The 14385-nt window shown below is 42.6% G+C and overlaps 1 protein-coding gene across 5 annotated transcripts in view; it reads left to right on the top strand.

The window, feature by feature from the left end:
- Positions 1 to 14385, top strand: part of KHDRBS3 (KH RNA binding domain containing, signal transduction associated 3) — a 153565-nt gene that overhangs the window by 128026 nt on the left and 11154 nt on the right. The window lies entirely within an intron of this gene.

Here is a 14385-nt window from a genome sequence, read left to right as displayed (position 1 = left end):
TCATTTTTCTCGTATGTAAGAATGTAAGCAGCTACAGACAAAGTGAGAATTCCTTCTGGTTACTAAGGACCCATGCCTCTTCCTTTCTTTCTCATCGTCCTTAACCCCTTGCTTTGTATCCTAGGGCTTGTCTTAGTCTCTAGGTGGCTGTTGTAGTTCCAGCCACCAAGCAGGGGTTCAGCAGGAAGAAGGGAGACGAGTAAAAAGCCGTACCTCCTGGGTGGGTCCTCCTTCTGTTTGGAAATTTCCTGGAAGCTTTACTCCCAGAAGCTTTTGCTCCTGTCTTTCTGGCGACGTCATCGGCAGAAGTGGCTGAGAGATGGTGTTTTTTGGATTGATATGCTATCTCTAGCACCTCACTCTTCCAAGGAGTCTTTTGATAAGAAAGAAAGGGCAAGTACATGCTACATAGGCAACATTGTGTCTTCCCCTTGAATACATAAATTATTTTCTGAGCTATAATGTACACACAGCAAAGAGCATACATTCACACCTCCCTGCAGTGTACAGTTCAGTGAGTGTGGGCGTATGTGTACAGCCGTGTAACCAACAGAACATTTCCTCCTCGGGCATTTTCTTTTGACTCTGGGATATCTTACTTCCAGTCCTCTCGTGTTAGCTCCCTGAACTACATGGCTTTTTGAAAAAGTACCCCAACACCTTTCCTAATCTTTTTTAAGAATGTAGGGATTGATAGTCAAATGAGATCATAGTGAAAAGCATGTGGTGTGGAAAGAATCTACACTTAGAAGTCAGAGCACCTGGATGTCTGTCCTGACGCCGCGGCGTCCTAGCCACTTGACTTGAGAGAAACTACTTGACGTCTCTGATTCGCTCGCTGCTCTGCTCTCTCGTCACCACGGCAGACTGAATATTGTTCTTGTGCTTGGAATGCTTCTTTCCTTCCTTTGTGTCGGGATCTTCTCTCAGGTGTGTGTTTAGACCTTTCTTCTTCCAGGAAGCATTCCCAGTCACCCCAGCTCTGTGTCCCCTAGAACTCTGGCTTCCCAGTTCCACCCTGCTCCGTTGGCCTGTTGGCACACTGAACTCACCACGTTTTATCACAAAGACCAGATCTTGTTCACTGTGGCATCACCCATGCCCAGCACGTAGTAGGAGTTCCATAAATGTCTGTTGAATAGATGGTGAATGAAGAAGGTGGTATCTGGGCCTTGGGGCTCACTGGCATCTTCGTGTGAATGTCTGTGTGCCCAGGCCCAGCCCCAGGTAGGAGTGGGTGCAGTGGGTCCTCCTTGGAATGAGGCTCACCCAGGGCTCCCAGGGCACATGCCCCCCTCCTGCTCCCTGTGTGACCTTTTTCACTCTCAAACTCTGTGCAGAACAGAATAAGACAAAAAGGATTCTGAGTGTCTCATGAGAGCTTAAGGTCAAACTTAAAACAAGAACTTGCTGGCAGGCCTGCTCAGGTGTGTTACTGTGACAGGTGATTCAGGCTTCATTTCTGGAAGTCTTTGAAAGTGTAGAGAGAATCATCTCTCTTAGATAATGAAGACAATTTAGCCTGAAGGCCAGGGGCTGGGTCAATGACCTCTCAAGGTCAATTTCTTCCCTTTGGTGCAAGCAAAGTACCAGGAAGTTCCTGTACTGTGTAGTGAGGTCAAATTAGAAGTATTTATTTCACAGTAGAGAGGCAGGAGATCAGCTGTGAATGGCAAGCTGTGTCTCTGACTCTCTGGCAAACTTATGTTAGAATTTAAAACCTTTTTATTTGGCAAAGTAATTGTTACGTCTGAAATGAGGCTTTGCAAACTTAATGACAACAATAGGGTTAAGAATAATAATCACCATTCATTTTGTACTAAGTGGCAGGCCAGTGAAAAGCCTTTTGTGTATGTGAACTAATTTAATAATTACTCATTCACTATCACCCTATCATAGAAGACACATCTGCAGTTGACACTTACTGAGCGGTAACTACAGCCAGATACTTCATTCATTCCTTCTTTCAGTGTTTTTATTGAGCCCTGTTTATGTGTCAGACATTTCTACAAGCTGGAACTCAAAAAGATTAAGATGCCTGCCCCAGACTGCACTGCTTGTAAATGGAAGATCAGGATTCAAAACAAAGTGAGATAGTTGGATAAAGATGGTACGTATCACAATGGACTACTACTCTGCCATAAGAAAAGATGAAATCCTGCCATTTGCAACAACACAGGTGGATTTTGAGATTATCATGCTAAGTGAAATAAGTCAGAAAAAGTCAAGAACCATACGACTTCACTGATATGTGGGATATAAAACTGAAAGCAACAAATAAACAAGACAAACAAACCACGAAACAAAAACTCATAGACACAGACAATAGTTTAGTGGTTACCAGAGGGTAAGAAGAGGGTAAAGGGGGTCAAATATCTGGTGATGGAAGGAGAACTAATTCTGGGTGGTGATCATACAAAGCAATATACACATGACATATTATAGAATTATACACTTGAAACCTATATACTTTTGTTAATCGATGGCAGCCAAATAAGTTTAATTAAAATAGAAAGCAAACGAAAAGAACTGATGTCAACCTTTAATCCAAAAATCTGAGCTCTCTCCATCTGTGCGTATTCTCTGAGTGATCTCATGCCATCCCATGGTCATAAGTATCTTTTATGTGATGATGACTCCAGATCTGTGTCTCCAGTTCAGCCCTCTCCCCTGACTTCTGGATTTCTCCTCCCAGAGGCCTTGCTGAGAGGCCTCTCAAACCTAACACGTCCCCCCAACTGAACTCCTGATCGCTCCCTGCCCAGAGAGCTCTTTCTGCCCCATAGTCTTCCCCTCTCAGTAAGTGGCAGTACTCTTTTTTCCTTGGAGCCATGGAAACATCTAGTAACTCCCCATTTTACTCAGCAGAAAAACTAACAAACAAGAAACCAAAGCCTTTCAGTGGCCTTGTGACCCTACGTGATCCACCTCTGCCTTCTCACTGCCACCTCCTGCTTGTGCCCTCTGCTCCAGCTGCACTGCCTTTCTGATCCACAAACGGGCAAGAATGTCCCCAACTTTGGACTTGGGCCGGTGACAGTCCCTCCACTCAAAATACTGTTCCCTCAGAGTGTCCCTACAGCTCCAGTCTTGGCCTGTATGGCGCCTTATTAGAGAGGATTCTCTAACTAGGTTATAAAATGACAACTTGATTCTGCTGCTTTCAGTCTCTCTCAACTGCTCTTCTCCTTCTCAGTCCTCCTCCTTACCAAGTATTTAGATATAAACAGTTCATTGTCTGTCTCTGCCATTACAATATAATTTTTATGAAGGTAGTGAATTTGTTTTGTTTCTTAAATATTTTTCAGTAAATGAGTGAATAAATATATGAATGAATGAATGGATGAATGAACGCATGAGTGAATGAATGCACGAGTGAATGAATGAATGCATGAGTGAATGAATGCACACCTGAGTGAATGAATGCATGAAATGCTTGGCTCATACTATTTGGTTCAGTAAATGGCTACAACAGTTGAACGTGGTGGAGCCCAGACTCACTGAGTCCACACTTCTCTCTGTGCTCTGTAGTCAGGCCTTTGCACTTACAGCAAGGTGAGCCTCAGTTTGCACATGAATGGCAGAGGGAAATGGGCAGCTAGGACAAAGACAAGACTTTCATTAAGTGAGTGTATTTCTCTTGTAAAATCTATAGAAATATAAACTATTATTAATGTCATAGTAAAATTCTGATTTTAATAGCCTGTGTTTTACAAAAGAAGATGATGATGAAATATTTAAATATAGCAGTTTCATTGATTCTTTTTACTTTCTAGTCTATCATTTTAAAATCCTGTTCGACCCTGAAAATAAAGTGGGAGACGAATTTTCAATTGCAATTTTAAAACTGTTTTTATGGTGTCTGTACTTGACATGGACACACCTCTTAAAATAGGATTCCGTGTAAGCTGAAACTTTTGTTAACTCTTATTTGAATTGGGACCAGGGAAAATTCCCCAAATTGTTTTAAGCCCTGTTTTTCACTTACTCTTTTTAACCAAATCTTATTTCCGAGCTTAAGAAACATTGGAACATAAATTTTAAATTTGCCTGTTTCCCCTCCCCTGTGAACCTCGTTCTCAGAAAGGGAATGTCTAGCGGTCAGGTTACCAGTATCGACTCTGAAAGGTCTGTAAACCCAAAATCAGACCTTCAGTTTTTGCGAGCTGTCAGAATTATTGAACCTTTCTCTGATCTCAGAAAGAGGGATTCTCTGACTAAACTGTATCTGGCCCTTTAAACTGAATTTTTAAATGTTCCAATTATTGGCAAATGTATATAATTTTTAATTCTTAAAGTTATTTATTTCAAATCTAAGTATATGTTTCTGTTTTCTTACATTCTTGGTGCTAGAAAATAGCATACTGTTTGAGGGAATTGAAGCTATTCCCCTGCTAAAACTGTTCTTGATAGCTTCAGGGGAATCTACATATTTGTCTTGTTTACAATAAGTTTCTCTTTCACCCTTTTTTTTTTTTTTTTTTTTTTTTTTGCCTACCTGACCCAGACGACGGGTTTTTAATGATGGAATAGTGTGAGATGTGAGGCTAAGCAGTTGTGACATTGGGCTAACTCTGTGAGTGAGCGTGTCCTCTTTCATCACCAAATGGACAAGGAGACAGTTTTCCAGATGAAAGAATCATTCTTCAGGCGAGTGCATAGTACTGACTCTGCCTTCCTCAGATTTGCTGCGGTCAAGCGCCCTACGTCCATGGTTAAAGTTTTTAGTCTCATGACTCCTTTTTACAGCTTCAAAAATGAGTGAGGGCCAGAGTGCTTCACTCTATCTGGTTGATAACTGTTAATATTTGCTATATTCAAAATTAGAATATTTAAAAATATGTATTAATCATGAAATATATAATCAACCCATTACTTGTTAATACAAATAATTTATTTTTATGGGAAGTCACTATTTTCATAAACAAAAAATACTTAGTAAGAATTGTGGCATGGTTTTATATTTTTGCAAATCTCTTTAACGTCTGGCTTAATAGAAGCTGGATTCTTACATCTGCTTCTGAATTCAGCCTGATGTGATAGGTTGTTTTCGTTGAAGTATTTGAAATGAAAAACATGTAGTGGGAAAAGGGGAAAACATTTTGATAGCCTTGCACATAATTGTGGATATTCTTTGAAACTCCACCAAAACTTGGCACGTGGTAGTTTCTTAAGGGTTAGTTGCAGTGGAGACCTGAAATCATATCATATCAGTAAAGTTTTCATACTCTGTTGCATTAAAATCACTTGGTCTTTGTGACACTTGATGGATTTCGTCATATCATGCATGGGTCATTGGAAAAATACGAGTTCAGCGAGTTAGGCATATTTTTACCATGCTGCGACACATTTCATTAAGTAATGTTAAAACTTCATATCTGTTGTTACCACCACCAGGCTGAACAGAGAAGTCTGTAAGTATTGGCTGGCTGTCAGTTTACAGTGGTAAACACTAGTGTTCCAAAATTCTAGTTCATACTTGAAACCTTGAATTTTGTCATTGGGAACATACTGTCAGTTGTTTTTCTTCAAGTGACAGGTTCACTTCATTCATTTTTGAGAAAACATCTGCCAAATATCTGAGTCCAAATAACCATAGTTTGTCTGCCGTTCAATCTTTCAGGTAAAAATGATGTTCTGTGAGAAAAGCAGCTAGGTGGGCTCCCGCATCAGTGGTTGCCCAGATACTTCCCCTGAGGCCCCCATTATACTGCAGCGGCCAGCAGGGCTGCTGTAAGCCTACTTGTTATTGCATCATGCAGAGTCATTTAACGGTGATGCTTCATAACTGAGATTGATTAAAATGAGTAATTTTTACTACTTCATCAAGGACATTTTAAAAAGAAACTACCTAAAAAAACCAAAAAGAACAAACAAAAAAACCCTGCTAGTATGATTTGGTGCTGCTGCCTTGATTCTTGCTAAGCTCTAACAGTTTTACCCACCACATTTGGTACAAATGTCAGCACAGAGAAACAGACAAATGACGTCTTATTGTCATTGTGAAAATAGTTTGACTTGGTGCGTGCTCTGTAGTGTCTTGGGGACTGAAAACCACTGCTCTTGGCCTTTTTGAAGAGGAGTATGTATCAATGCTCCGAGGGAGAGAGATGGATGAGAGATGGATCCAGCCACAGAGGAGAATAAAGCAAGTTATCTAAAATGTTCTAAACCTCCCGCAGCCTTCCCAGCAAATGAATGGCAGTTCACAGGGTAAGCTCCTCGAGGCCATAAATCTCCTCATTGTGTGCCTGCCACACAGTAGGCACTTCGAATGCCCAGTGTGCCTACGCAGAGAGGCGGCTCCCCTGCCTCACACATCAGAGCTGTCCTGTTTAACTGTGGAATGCCTGGGTGAAGGGGGCAAATGATTATTGACAACTCTATATTTAGTCTGAACACACTTAGAAAACACAGAAGACAGGAGTGAATGAAGATGTCACCATCTCTTTTCCCAGATGAGATGATAATAGCTCAGTTAGTAGAATAGCTCCTAGTAGGAGCTCTGGTGAACAAAAATATCAAGGAGGGACCCCAGTGAAGCAAAGCGTGGTCAGACGATGAGACTTTGTAACTCTTCTTCCATCCAACTTGTCCATCCTGATTCTGAAACTTACTATTCAGTATCTTCCTGCAGAAATATTATTAAATGTTTTGAAAGAACTATTAGATAAGTAAGACTTATTGAAAGCAGATTGGAATTTTTTTTTTTTTTAGCCAATTATCCTGAAGCAATTTCATCTTTCAGCTATCTATGATAATGGGAAAATAAGAGTAGTCCCAGTGTGTCATTTTAAATATTGCTTTTCATTTATTCTGCTTTATCTTTAAAAAAAATTTAATGGTTATATAAGCATTAAAGCCTCCTGAGTAGAAAGCCAGTATGGAGCTATTATCTGGGTTATGGGTGTTCAGTCCTTCCATTTTTCCTGTCATATAATAAGAATTTGTTCAATGTTTGCTAAAATATTCATTTTTATCATAATGATTCCAGATAAGATTTTTCTTAAAGGAATGAGGCAAAATAATCAGGAAAAATGTCAACCCTTTTTATGTTAAATTCAAACAGCATAGAAGTTACGAATTTAACTTATGAAGGGATTCACCACCCTTCCCCCAAAAACAATTGTCACAGCCATTGCAACAAAGCATTGTTATTACAACTATCCATTGAGTCATGAGCACTCAGGCCTTGGGTTCCTATTGCTCTTTCTTTTATTGCTTTGTTTTTGGAATGCTACTGTGTGCCAGGAATAATTACTGTAGAGGCAAATATTAATTAGACATAGTTCCCAAATCCTGGCCTTATTTTTCTTACCTGTAAAATTAAACAATATGTCAACTTCAGAAAGGTTTTGAGGATTAAAAGATTGTGTAAATCAGTGTAAACTAAAAAGGACTTGAAAAAAGAAAAGAAGATTGAATCAAGAAGATTAACTCAAAACGTCTGCTTCACCTACCGCCCTTCTTAAAATCCCATAGCATGACAGCAAAAAGTTTTGAAAGTTTCCTGAGAAAGAGGAAGCAAATGAAACCAGATCCCTGAAAAAAAAAACAAAAAAACAAAAAAAAACAAAAAAACAAAGAACAAAACCTCAGTTAGAAGGGTACTGTAATGGCTAATGGCACAGTGGTTTAGGGGAGACCGAACCCCTCCACCCATGGCTGTAAGCCAGGAGCACGCTGAGGCCTGGGGTATTTATGTCATAACCCAGCTCGGCTGGTCTAGCCTCTAACCCATTAGGGCTCACTCAGCAATGTTTATTCCCAGAGTAAAGCTGTAACCATGCGAAGCCAAACCTCAGATAGTACCACCCAGAGAGGAAGCCCCAAACACAGGAGACACATCACTTGCATTTCCCACCTGATATTCTATCCCTTTTCCACAACCACCTGAAGAAAGCTGTTTTAGACAAGGGGTAGCACCCACAGAGCAGCAGACTGAGGATCTCAAATTGAACATATATCCAAAATGTGCTAAGAATTTAAGAAACAGATTCAACAAACTGAAAAACCAACTTGAGAGAACAAACTCAAAGAATAGTAGGTGATTGTAAAATAAATAATTTATCATAAGGACAAGAAGACATCGTATCCATAAAGCCATAAAGACCAAAGGAGTTGAGGAATTGACAAACAAAAAGTCCATAAATGGCTAAATAAGCTGGTCAGTAGCACCAAAGCATGAAGAGCTATCGACTATGGTAGAAAAATGGAGAAATACAGAAGATAGAGCCCAGGACATCAAAAGTAACCAAGCTGGGGTCACCAGAATGGGAAACAAAGAGAATTAAGGGGGGAGGGGGGAGGAGGAGAGAGAACTTTAACAAAGAAGAAGACAAATACTCAGAAGTTCAAGAAAAACATAAGTTGTTATTCACACCCAAAGGGCATAGCAAGTGCCCAAACAAATGTGAACGTAACAGGAGATAAGGAGAACATTAGTGCTATGAGTGAACAGACGGGTGTAACTTTCTCGCTGAAAGGATAAGCCCCAACTCCTTAGAGTTACAGGTAAGAGGAGGCAGCATAGTGTGGGAAGAAGCATTGATTGTGACATCACACAGACCTGACTTACACGTGGTCCTTACTTGTTCAAGTTCATCCTTGGACAGTTTAGTTAACCTTCCAGAGCTTCAATTTTCTTGTATATAAAGGACATAGGATAATATCTAATTTATCAGGTCATCATGAATTTAAATGAAAAAAAAATATACACACATACTGTATGTGGCTTTATATCTGTATCCATCCATCCATCCATCCATCCATGCTAGTAGTGCATGAACTGCTAGCAGTCTGACCCCCACTCGTGTATTATTTCTTCCTTCCTCTTCCAGTCCCTCAGCCATTCATGTGCTATCCTCCTCCTTACCTTCCTCTCACCTCCCAGTAAAGTTAGGCTCTGACCCCAAGGTATTCTGGACAGTCCTACACTCACACTTGTCACCTGGTGTGTTGAAATTGACGTGTTCGGCTGTGGTAGCTTCATGAGAGCACAGGTCACATCTCATTCATTTCTGTATCTCCATTTTTCAGAATGGTATCTTTCCCATAGTAAATGCTCAAAAATGTTTGCTGAGTACATGACCACACTTGGGCTTAGTACTTCATTTAACTATTTTTTCAAGTTTATTCAACATTCAAAATATATAAGTGCCTTTCAGTCCGTCCGTGTCTTGCTCCTTTAGAATTTGATGGAGGGTAAGGTGGGAGTAATAGCCCCATGTTTGTCTTTACCCACTGATAATACTTTGTCTTTACTCAGTTGCCTCGGCACATAGTTTTTCAATAAGTTTTTTGTAATTCATTCATTTAGTGTATTTAACAAATATTTACTGAGTACCTACTATATACTAGGCATTGTGCTAAGGGAGTATAAGGTATATCACTGGATAAAACCAACCCAAATTCCTCCCTTGTAGAGCTTACGTTCTCATTCTACTGGGAGGCCATAGACAATAAGTATAATAAATAACTATAGAGTATGTTAGAAGTTGGATAATTTTACAGAAAAAAATAGAGCAGAGAAGATGGTCCGGGTTGCCAGGACAGGGGAGATTGCATTTGTAATTTCAGTGGACCTTCTTGAGATGCCATCGTTTGAGCAAAGACTCAATGAGTTAGCCACACAGGTATTTGGAAATAAGAGTGTTGTAGGCAAAGGAAATAGCCAGTGAAAAGAATGACTCCAAACTTTTTGGCCTGAGCAAACCAGACAAAATCACTGCCAACTGAGATGCAGGAAAGCTTGAGGGGAGCTGATATAGGATGGGATGAGAGGTTCAGTGTAGTTTTGGCTTTGTTAAATTTGAGATGTCTGGTAGACATCAAAGTGGAGATGCTAAAGGGGCAGTTAGTACGTGAAATGTAGACTTTTGGAGAGGTGCTCAGACTGGGGCTATACACTTGGGAGCTTTTGCTGTTTAGATTGTATATATATAAAGCCAAGAGACTAGATAAAATCACCAAGGGAGTTTGGGAACATAAAGAAGGAAAGAGGACCAAGGACTGAACTCTGGAACATTCCAACTTTAAGAAGTCTGAGGAAGAGGAGGAACTGGCAGGTTGACTGGTAAGGAGTAGCCAAGGATGTAGGAAGGAAACCGTGGTGTATAATATCCTGGAAGCCAAGGAAGGACAGAACATCATGGAACAGTCAGTGCTCGACTATATCAGAGGCAACTGATGAGTCACATAACGTGAGGACGAGAATTGACCATTCAGTTTAGCAACTTGGAATTCATTGGTTATCTTGACAAGGGATGGAAAATTTAGGAAGAGTAGTGGGGATGACTGTAATTATTTGAAAGGATAGTCAGCATAATACTAGAGGGAAGGAGTGAAACTAGAGACGAAATCACAGAGTGGAATGTATAAAACTGAAGCAAGGTGGGGAAATTTAAGTTGTTGATGATGGCAAGATGTAGGGTGTGGCATGGAAGTTAATGGCGGAAGGAGACGAGAGGTAAGACCAGTGGACAAGCGTTGCCCAGGGAATTGAGAGATGAGCTTGTGGGCAGGATCCTCTCCCCATATCCTGATGTCACCTGGACTTAGGACGGTGATTCTGGTGGGAGATTCAAAGCTGGGTGTTAGTACAGAAGAATGAAGGCCATGGTCTGATAGTGGCGGTGGTCTGTGTGGATTGGGGAAGAAAGAGGTTAGCAAAGACAGTACTCGCCCTTCCCCTCGGCCCCATGGTACAGGGGCTGTGGGAGGTAGAGAAAAAACTGGAGAGGCCTGTGGGGAAGAGTCGTCATTTGAGGAGAAGCAAGTTCCCATCGAGGAAGCAGGTAAGAGACTGCCCAAAGAGGAGGTTGAGAATAGATAGGGATTTTGCCAGTGATGAGCCATAAATTCCGGAGGACATAGTCTAAGGCTTGCTGAGTCGGGTGGGAGCTGAGGTGGGCAGAATTTTACAGGTGCCGGGGATGAAGCGTAATGGAGAGATCTAGAGCTTCCTGACATGGACGTAATAGAAGCAAAGGGTCTAATGACACTAGTTCTGGTGACTTCCAGGTAGAAATCTGTGGAGAGGCTTGGAGAGATTGGAGGGATAGGGGATAGATAATGTCCGGAGTTCCTTCTTAAATCCTGTTCACAGAGACAGTGTCATCTGGGAACTCTGAGTTGTCCTCCTCTTAAAGCCCTGTGGATGGAGGGTAGAAGGTCTAGCGATGGACTTGGACTCGGTCCCAGTGTTACAGTTAGCTCCGTAAGCCCGGTCCTGGGGGATATTGACTGGTTGATGGAATCGAGGACCTCTGGGAAAACCAGGAATCATGCTGAACGTGTAGACTCCTTCAACCCCTGACACGGGTTGGAACATGGAGGAAGGATGGGAGAAGGCCTGGGGGACCCTCATGCCAGTGAGAGATGCCTGCTCCTGACCTACGGAGAGAGGGGCTTCCTTGGAGCCCCTCTGATGGAGGTGAGGTGTATTCGGCCTATCATTAATATTAAAGGTTGTATCCATCAATGGAGAGTTTCGTAGTGTTTTTTCCTTTTGCCATATGTTGGGTTTTCAGTTTATCCTTGGGAAATAGGACACGTCTTTGGTTAATAGACATTTGAGGTACCCGAAATGAAATGCTGTGAAAGCAATTCAGATGGGACTGACAGGTATGACAATGGGGGCTCAGCTGCTCCCAGCTTCTCGGCTTGATGACAGTCTTGCAAGAAATAATCAGAAACTGGGTGAAATGATAGAAAATGTCAGTTTAAAGTTTTCACTTGTCAGAACTAAGATTGTCTTATCACCAAACCGCTGCTGGACCAAATTATGCTGCCTTTTATCCTCCTGTTCATTGGAGAGCATTCTTCACCCCAGTTTTTTTTTAGGCTGAACTATGTTGGAGCACTTCACAGACGAATTTCCCATCTATACTGATGTTCATTACCGCTCAGTTCATTTAGTAAAGGAGACTGCGTTTGGGCAGAAAGCAGTTGTTCAACTCTTCTGGTGATTAGTCTCAATGCCTGTCATGGACAGCCCCACGTTCAACAGTGCGGCCCTGTCTCAGTGCAGGAAATTATTTTCAGTTTTATGAAGAGGTTACTCTCATTTTATCTGTGCAACAAAGACAAAATTCTCAAGAACATCAGGTTTTTATTTGTCTAAGCAGCCATCACAATGTAACTGCTGACCTTTGGAAAGAAGATTGAGATTCATTTAATTTAGTGCTGAGTTTCTAAAAAGCATTAGCCAGTTTATTTTCAACAAAATGAGAAGATGCTGTGGATGAGCCATTGAGAGCGTGAGGCCCTGGGGTCTGAGCAGCATCTCACTGGCCCAGGATCTGACACATCAGCCAACAGGACTCCGTGAGCGGACGGCTCTCCCAAGGGCAACCAAGTTTAGACTCAGATGTCTTGACCAATGTTTGACACTGATGTTTTATGAAAAGGTTTGTTTCTAAAATTCCATCCTCAAGATGAGAAAGGTAATCGATTTTAATAGCAATTCACATATTTTAAGCTGTAAAATCTTAAGACGTAGGAAAGCCATATTGTTTTTTTCGTTGTTGCTTATTTTTGCTGGATTTATTTTTACTTTTTGAATATGAAAATTCCTCTGCACCTTTTTCAGCTAGTCCCTCTTCTTTTCTCCTCATAAATGTATGTTATGTCTTGAGAGAAAATTAGGACTACGGAAAGGGAAGGGAGGAATTTGAGAGCAGAGAGGGAATTGGAGCAGTTATCACTTGTCATGCTCTTGTGGCAGGGGGTTTCGTGTGGACCCTGACCTCTGTTTCTGAGCATGACGAGGGGCCATGGAAGTCCCAGGCGGAGCAAGTAGGATGTTCGGGAAGAGACAGGGAGCAGCAGGACAGGTCAGAGTACAGCGGGTGCTGCCGTGGAAGGCGACCTTCCTTCCGTGCCAGCACAGCCCGCCTCTGGCACAGGTTTTTAGCATGTGGCAATGATTGCATCCCGAGCTTTGAGTCAAGACGCCGCCACTTACAAGCTGTGTGACCCTGGGCAGGTGGCTCACCTGCACTGAGCCTCAGCTGCCTCGTTAGTAAAAGCAGAGATCTGATGTAGATTAAGTGAGACCACGCACATATTGAAGCTATCCGCACAGCAGGGGGCTAGCTCACAACGGTTCCATTCCTTCTCCCCTCCCCAGGTTAGCTCCCCGTCCCGTCTTTCAGAACATTGCTCAAGCGTCACATTCTCCAAGAAGCCAGCATGACACACCCGCGTGAGGGACGTGCCGCTTCTCGGGGGACCCAGTCACTCAGTTCATGTTTGAGTGACAGTCAGCAGAGGGATAACAAAGGAGGAAAGTGTGACGTAAGGGGGAACCGGCCCAGCCCCGGGACACGGGGAACATTCTCTGAGGAAGCAGCATTTAGGCTGAAGACTAAATGGGAGGAGGTAGCGTGAAAGGAGAGGAGAGAACATTTCTGGCAGAAGGAGGAGCAGACGTGAAGACCCATGCCCACACGCTCGAGGAAAAAGGAACAGATCCCATTGCCTGCCTCTCTCTCATAGGAATTGTCATTCTGTGCTTAGTCATTGGAGTTGGTGATTAGTCTGCTGTCGTTTACCTGAGAAGGAAACTGGGAAAGAGAGCCAGGGGTGGGCTGAACCCACGAGTGTGTCACCTTATGCTATTCTCTGTGAGGCTTTAGGTGCCGTCCTAGCTTTTCTCATCGGCAGCATCGTCCTCTGTAAAATGGGATGCCCGTTGGACCTACCTCAGGCCTGTGGCGATGGCTGCGTGGGGTCTCGGCCGCCGGCAGACAGTGACACTCGCAGCGTGGCTCTTATTATTCACAGGGGGACTCCCTCAGGTGTTAAACAGCTGAGCCAGATCATTTTCCTTTTCGATTAGAACCCCTGACTTGATTGCATGAAGTTGGAATAATGAGAATGTTTATTTCCGTGACAGTCTAAGGTAACACATTTCCCCACAAAATAAGGTCGCGTGGCGAAGGGAAGGCCTGAGCGGGTGAATAGAAGCTCTTCCTTCGACATTCAAAATAGCATCACAAACTAATTACATCAGCTGTGCTTCAGTAATCTAGATTTTCCACAGATTTGTTCCTGCGAACACTTATGCCTAATTCAAATATGCTGTGTGTACGTCGCCTGTTCTGCATTGTCTGCAGAAAGGCCCTGGTCCCAGGCCCCCTTTCCCAGGCATTTCCCAGGTATTTCAAGGAAGTATGCGCCTTGCAGAGCTCACAGACCGAGAGGGTGCTGGCCGGGACTGGGCCGCGGGGAGCCTTTCGCCCTCTCTCCTGTGACACATCCTCATGGACGCGCAGTCCAGTGTGGCAGCCCCTTCCTGATGCCGATGTGCTAGTCCTCGGGAAACGAAGCATTTCATCTTGGTACTTGTTACTGTGTTACAAAGGGAAGTGCCCACAGTTC

This window comes from Rhinolophus hipposideros, assembly GCF_964194185.1.
Source record: "Rhinolophus hipposideros genome assembly, chromosome: 13".
NCBI lineage: Eukaryota > Metazoa > Chordata > Mammalia > Chiroptera > Rhinolophidae > Rhinolophus > Rhinolophus hipposideros.
The sequence above is the reverse complement of the archived record's forward strand: the minus strand, read 5'-3'. Positions and strand labels throughout refer to the sequence as shown.